Source organism: Haemorhous mexicanus, chromosome 2, assembly GCF_027477595.1.
Source record: "Haemorhous mexicanus isolate bHaeMex1 chromosome 2, bHaeMex1.pri, whole genome shotgun sequence".
Lineage (NCBI taxonomy): Eukaryota > Metazoa > Chordata > Aves > Passeriformes > Fringillidae > Haemorhous > Haemorhous mexicanus.
Window position 1 is genome coordinate 48472525 of NC_082342.1, and position 8050 is coordinate 48480574.

The window sequence follows — 8050 nt, forward strand, 5'->3', positions numbered from 1 at the left end:
TTTAATAAAAGTTTTCATTCAGGGAAAAAAAAAATATTTCTGAGCCATGAAGAAGGGAAAATATGGTTTCAGTCTGCCATGTCTAGGTGATACTAGTGAATCTATCAGGAGAAAATATTTATTTTTACAGGCAAAGTGGTCTGTTTGTCCTTGGAATCTGTCCCAGAACCCAACAGCTTTCTATGTCTGGATCTCTTCATACGTGTGTTTATCTGTGAGATACTTAACATGCATGGCCCTGCTTCATTTTTCGTGACTGACCTCACAGAGTGCAACCCAAGCACCTTTCAAGTTTACACCTTTTAAGACAGTTATCTTTCAAAATATATTTTAAATGTGTCTCAAGAAAATGCCCATGAAATTCTGCTTAAATTATGCTAAGGGAAGGCTCACAGTAGCATTAAACTAAATCAATATGTAAGCACATTTACGTGAGGGCTTGTTCTAGAAAAAGGCTGAGTAGCACCTGCTTCTACATGAAACTGATCTCTCAGTTTCCTAAATAAGTCATATTTTCAAGTTGATAAGCAGATTTAAAGCAGGGATTTCAAGAAGCTGGAGATGTTTTAAAAGCAAAAATCAACCTTGACTTTTACCAGAAATGTGGAAGACTTACCAGCAATGTAAACAGAGGTTAACGCAAAAGCAAAAGAACTTCAGAAAGAAAGAAGACAACATTCCAAAGCCAGAATGGCTCCTGAGGGGCTGAAGAGTGTAAGCAGGAAGGAACAGTTTCAGAGTTTGGCCAGGAAGAGGGCATTAAAGGCAGCTTGATGCGTGTGGTGAGTTAGCAGTAGGGAAAGGAGACAGAGGAGAGGAAGGGAAGAGTGGGACAAAAAAAAAAAAAATTACAGGAACAAATTCTGAACTGCAGTGTTTGAACTTCAAAGTACAGGAAGGTGAGTGGCAGACATCAAAGTGGAGACCCAAAGGTTTTCTTTTTTTTAGAGGCTGGAATGTGCTAAAGCTTGTTGTGCATGGGAAAAGAGCTGGAGGATAGGCAAACAGCACAAGGGAATGGGCTGAGATGGAGCAAGGAAGAATAAGAAAATGGGCAGGAGAGGGCAGGAGATGACAGGAGACCATATGTGCAAATAGAGTTACTAGAAGGAGAGAGCAGAAGACAAACTACATTTTTGCTGGCTGTTCAGCAGAGGAAGAAGAAATACAAGCTTGATAATGGGGGAAGTTGTGGAGGTGTAAATTGGGGGAATAATTCTGCAGGGACTGGTAAGATCCTTCATGAGGAAAAATATCTGATGGAAGGATAGTCTGAGAAGTGAGCCAAAAGACTCGTGGAAAGGGGAGATATTTGTCTGGAGGAATGAGGATTTACCAAGGACAGCACAAGGGAGTGTTGCAGCCTACAGTGACATTTTTAGACATGAACTGGGTGCTGCAGAGACAGCAGAAGGTGAGGAAGAAATGGACATGTCACAAAATAGTGAGGGTGAGTGTCAGGCAGAAAGGACAGAAATAGGAATGGTTATGGTGCTTACCAGCATAAAGATGGGGATGTGGGACTAGCTCTGAGCTGTTAAGGTGAAGGTAGAAGAGCAGCAGGCAAGGGAAAAATTGTAAAGGGATGAGACTGCTGGGTATGTGTGGACAGGAAAGGGAGGAGAAAGCCACAGAGTTACAGCAGGAATCAAAAAGAATAGCCTAGATAAGGTTTCTAAAGAAGTCTGTCAGTGTGACATTTTCAGCTGTTCTTGTGAAGCCAGGAGGCAGTGACCTCTGCCTCTGGAGGGACTGAGCAGACTGGGAACATCCTTGGATGTGATGACGTGATCCTCTAAGGGCTCCTTTGCAGCTTCACACAGAATCTCAGTCCAGCCCCAGTACTGGTTGCTTCTCTTCAATGAGCCCTTCTTTAATCTCTTAACACATGACACAGTATCAAATTTTAGGAGAACCAAACCTGTAAAAGCCCTTCTGCACTGCATAAAGCAATCCTAAAATTAAAATGTTCCTTTGTAAATATAAAAAGGAGGATCAATTTTATAACATGTGGTTTGGTTAAATTTTAAATTGAAGAATTAAAGGCCAAGACTGAGAAATAAGTTCCCTTTTTCTGAACCTTACATTTAATAATGAATTCTTCAGCAATGATGTAGATCCCATAGCTATAACAGTGCTGCAGGGAGTGCCTACAAATTCCCTAAGTGGGGGTGAGGTACTTTGTACCAACAAAGCTGGACTCCAGTCCCTCTGGAAGTTGGTTCCAATCAATCTTTACATCTTCCCTCTCTTCCTTAGTAGGGTTTTACTTCCTGCTACTTAGCATGGTGGTTCAAGCATCACCTTTTCAGATTATCTCAGGCTTTTTACAGAGGCCAGATGCTGAGCAGAAAGTCACTGCAGACCAGCCTCCAGCACTGGCTCTCGGGGCACCTCCATTCTCATGGCATTGATGAAGCCAAGGCAGCACCAGACACAGCCCAGCAGTCTCTGCCCTTGCTGTGCAGAGCTCGTGTCCAGACTGTTCACTCCCTGCATGACAGCCTCCCTGCTTCTGCTGGCATTCACCTGAGCCCCAGCACGGGGACAGTGCCTGCCCCCAGCATGAGCCATCAGCAGTCCCTCAGCCACACTGCCCTCAATGGCTGCCTGAAATGGGGACAGGATTCTACACCTCACTCCAGGATGCCAAGGAGTAAAGGCACCAAGGAAAAAAGGTTTAGCAGTGCAAAAGCCACAGTGCTTTCCACCCTGGGATCTTTTGTCCTCTTATAGATCAAGGACACTGTGTTTGCCCAATGGCCTCAGTGACTCTGCCAGCACCCAGAACTAGCACCAAGGCTAAAGAGCCCACAAACCCAGTCATCAGAAGGCTCTGACATTTCATTAGGTGAACAACAAACTAACTCTGACCCCACAGCCAGGGGTATCAGAACTTCCCACAATCTCTGGACAGCCAGAGATCTCCTGGTTGTAATGGATTTTTTTTTTCCCTTAATGGATTTCTACATAATTAGCAACTGCAACCACTAAAAGCAGTCCCCCAAGCTTTATGGCATGTTGTCTCTGTCCTTGACAGACAGGACCTTTCCCTTTAAGAGAATATTCCCAAAGTATCTGCCCTCTTCAGTACACCCTGGTCATTTCCCAGCCAAGCTCTAAATAGGTGGGACAATATTGTTGAGAATTCCCAAGAATCATCAGTACTTTAATTCCTGCCTAAGCTCCAGCTTGTCACAGTAGCCATGCAGGAGAAAATCTGCCAAGCCAATGATGTGGCAGAGGCTGGAATGCAGCTCAGTCCAAACATGTCAGTGCAGTGAGTCCATTAACCTAACTGCAAGCAGGGTTGCAAATTGCAAGAAAAAATTGTCTGGCATTGCAAAGATGAGACTAAACCTTGAGCAAAATTGTCTCAGGGTGCTGAAAAGTTCATGGTATTAAAAAGTGTGAGCAGGTTGCTTGGAGAGATCTGCTGGGCCACAGACACTATGGTTGCAGCTCTAATCATACAAAAATCATCAGAAACTGCAACTTTTTAAACTCTGAGAAAGGCTAACTTCCTTTCTCTCTGCTATTGACAGCTGCCCTGAAATCCCTAGTTATTTATAAATCCTGCTGCTGTAGGAAACCCTATAAATATCCAGAGCGATAAGCATGCCCTTATTATTCTTAGAGTGGACAACTAAGTAAAAATGGAAATCACCCTTGGCCTACTGGAACTTCAGCAGCCACATCCTCTGTCCCCACCCCATCAAGCTAAAAGCAGCATTGCCAGCTCAGGACTTGACCTCACCATCACAGTCTACACCTCAGTCTTTGTATCTGACACGGTGACAGCTCATATCTGACCACCACACACAGTCAATGAACCCAAGAGGACATGCAGGACATTTGACAGACAATGCAGCAAAATGGACAATGCACAGCATAGAAGATTAGATTCTTCAAAGTGCCAAGATTATTGCTAGGAACAGCACAAATAGGTCCAAATCTGGCCCTAGCCATGACACAAAACATCTATAAAAACTCAGTTTTCCACAGGAGTATTTGTTGTGTACTTCTTCTAGTGTATACTTTGCAATGCTTTCACATCACAAAAAAAAAAAAAAAAAAAAAAAAGTTTACACTTTTCAGGGCTCACTAGTTTTTGACCTCCTCTTGCTGCTGAAGTTTTTTTTAAGGTCTATTTCAAATCTACCTGTGAATGAATGAGAAATCTAACCTTGTTCCAGTAGAGGGCTCACAGCATATCTCTCTGAGTTCTCACTGCTAGGCTGCAGCTGCCCTGGGAAATATCATCTCAACGAGGAAAATGAGGGCAAATTACATGATTTTAGGTGAGCACCAGCAAGGGCACACCTGGAGTGCTGTGTCCAGTTTCACAGCCCTCAGCTCAGGTGGAATGTGGAGAAACTGGAGAAGGTGCAGCAAGGGTCAGTAAAGAGGATCAGGGGCCTGAAGTCCCAAAGAGAGGTTGTAGGAGATGGGTTCAGTTTGGTGAAGGGAAGGCTGAGGGAGGATGTAACAGGAATTTAAAACTGGTTGTCAAGCTGTTACAAACACAATAAAGCCAAACTCTTCTTGGCCAGGGCAGATGATAGTGTAAAAAGTAGCAAAAACATGAAGAAGGAAAAGGCATTTATGCAACTGTGACGCATAGTGACTGCCTAAAACATTCAGCCCCTGTGTTCCTCTAGTAGAGCGTGAACAGACAATTCCACAAACACCGTGTGCACTGTTGGCTGGGGGAATTAGCAGCTGTAGCAATGTCTGGTATCATAACATTTGTAACTGAAAACTACACAAAATTCAAGCCTGAAACCAGAGAAAAATAATGTTACATTAACTTATTGAAAGTTGAGTTAATACTTTCTGGATCTGATTTGGTTTACTCTTCACACTCCTTGACTACTTCTATTATTTATGAGGTCTCTTCCATAAGGTGTTTCAATTCCTTTTGAATTAAAGGAATAACTCAAAGAATTAAACTGAAACATTTCAGAACTGGTGAAACTATTTCTTTCTCTCTATTTGTTCTAAGACTATTTCTAAGTGAACAAAAGAGTTAAGGCATAAAAATTGTGTCTGACAGCCATAATGTCACTTTGTAGCTAGAGGGAACATTCCTGCTGTCACTAAAATACCGCAGATGTAGCCAATTGAACAAAAATGGTACTGTCTAAACAAACTCAGCACACAATGGTTAGTTCCTAACTTCAGAGGTTCAGCAGACCAACTGTGCCCCAGACAATGCTGAGTTTGTTTAAAGTGCATTACATTTAGTTGTGCATGCTTATATATGAGTTATTGTAAAGTTGCTTCAGGCTAAATCCATTTCTGCTGCAACACCACTGAAATGAATGTACTTACAACAGAGATTAATTTGGCCCATTATGTACTAAACTTGCAGATCTTTCTTTCTTTAAAAAAAAAAAAGAGAACTATTCTTTTGGCAATTGATCTTATTCACTGCAGTCATTTAAACACAAAGAAAGTCTTATCTGTGCTACCCCGGTGTGGTGGAGTTATACTGGATTTACGTTGTTGCAACTGAGAGAATTCTTTCAGCAGAAAATAAAGACAGCTGCCCAAATTACATGCAGATCACTGCACTTCTCCTATACACCCAAAAACTTGAAATGCACATTTCAGTGTCATGCATGACTTGCTATAGCAGCTGTAGGGAAAAGGAATTCCTGATACACAAAACTTTGTTAGAAAGCTAGGTCATGGCTTTAGCTGTAAGAGATTTCAGCATCTAAGCAAATACTTTAAAGCTTTTCCATTATGCATGGACAGCAAGCAGTCCACACTCTCTCCAACTTATGGGGCAGCAATGGAATTATTTTGCCACCTGGATCATCTACAGAGATGGCACTTCAGCATTCTGGGTATGAAAATGGGGTTTGAACTCAAGGATGGAGGAATAATGTTTAAAATAACTAGGTGTCTAAAACAAAACCATAAATGAAATTACTGAGGCATTTTATATGGTCTCATCTTACACAGGAAGACAAGAATTTTTTCCTAGGCTTAAGGAAGTTCTGAACCTGAATTAAGCCCCACAGGTTGAATGAGTCAGGAGCAGCCTGTGCTGGCAGGCTGCTCAGAAGGACTGATGCTGCCTGCTGCAAGGAGAATGGCATGGAGGCAGCCCAAAGGCAGGCACTTGCAGCCTCACCGACAGCCACAGACATGCTGAAAAGAGGCTCCACTCTGGTAAACAGTAAAGAGCAGAGATTTTAAAATTACCTCCTGAAAGTTAGACACAGAATTCTCATGTAGGCCTCAGCAAGAGGCTGGTGCAGACTGCATCCTTCTCCATGTTACAAAAATCCCAAAACACTGCAGTCACTAGTACAGCCCCATTCACAGACAAATGTAAATGCAGGCATTATTTTGTAGACTTCTGGTCAAGAATTTTGCTCTCAAAGCACTGGGCTGTACCACTTTAATTGAATACAGATTTTAAAAGACTACAGGATGTAGAAATTCCAGAGAATCAGCCACGTGTGTTTCTGGAATCCCAGCCAGGCTGGCTTTGCTACAGGCTTTTCTCCCATAATGAAAATGATTCTTTCCCCTTGGAGTATCCAAAATCCAAACACAGTGAGTTTGCTTAGGCAAAACCTTCTTAGCTGCTTACTTCTGCATTTTGTGCAGAATTTATATAGCAAACCCCACTACGTAAGACATGCAAAGCAAACAGTAGGCTCCTCTTTGGGGCAGGATAGTTCAACAATAATTATCCCTTAGTCTCTGCTCAAAAGACCACAACATGCCTTAAAGCTGAAAAATAACTTTCTTTAGAAAGTTTAATCTTCTCAGACAGGGGAGTGAGATATATGATAGGTGATAACTGTTTACTCTTCCTTTTTAGTTTTCATTAAATTGAGTATAGACATAGAATCTATAGTCTCACATGGAAACTAAAGGTTTTATTTCACTTTATTCCACTTTATTTCACTTTATTCCACTTTATTTCACTTTATTTATTTCACTTTATTATTATTAATCCACTGAACTCTTTTGTTCACTTAGATCCACTTTGGTGGATCCTATGCAAACACAAGAAGAATGTCTCCCAACAAAAAATGTATTGTCTTTTTGAGAGTCTGAACTTGTGAAGCCCTTTCTATTTCAAAAAAATTCCCTAGAAACCATAGGAACTCTTAAAAAAAACATGTCTCATGCTACTTAGAAATGCAAAGGTTAATATTTTTATCATACATGTTAATATATTTTATCATATTTTAATGGGACAAATAAATGGTGAAGAACCGCAAGAATTTGATTTTTTTTCCTCAGGAGGCAATGTCTAAAATTACAGAGATCTGGCTGAAAAAAGGTTAGAGATGGCTACATTAGTGATGCAAACACAGTGAGCCTGGGCAGCTCTTAGTGACCTTGGTGTCAGTCTGCCACTGTCTATGGCACCAGGAACCTCAACTGCAACTGTAGCCACTGTCATAAGTGCTCCCTTAAAAATAAGGTAAAAATATGGCAAAAGCCCACACATTGAATACTGTTCTCTAGGGACTAAACAAAGTTCTGACAGGCACTGTACTACTGCTAGTGACTCAAAGATACACAGACCACATACTGCACAAAAAAGAAAAGGAGGTGACTACCCACGTAGGACAGTGTTTTGTTGCAATGTACCACTAATCTCTCTTTAAAAATGAAAACAAACCTTGCTCAGTGAAGAACAGCTGGTGCAATGCAACTGTCTTACTAATGCATCAACAGTAATTAATGACACCTGTAATTCTGGCATAACATCACATACCTGCACCTGCTAAGATGTGTACTTCCTCAAACACCCTGTGTTCCTGGACTACGGCACTCTAAGTAAAACAGTCTTTCCTAGATCATCTTTATGAGAAAGCTCTCTTCAGTTTTGTGTGTTTGGATAAGCATCTGCTCACTCTATTGTCTGCTGAAAATAGACTCAAAGACAATTAGACTTGATACATATCGAGTTGCCAAAAGTGATCAAAATGTCAGCGCTATCAAGATCTTGCTATCTGACATCTGTTTCCTTGAGAGGCACTATGTATTGCCTTCATTCCTATTCCAGCTACAG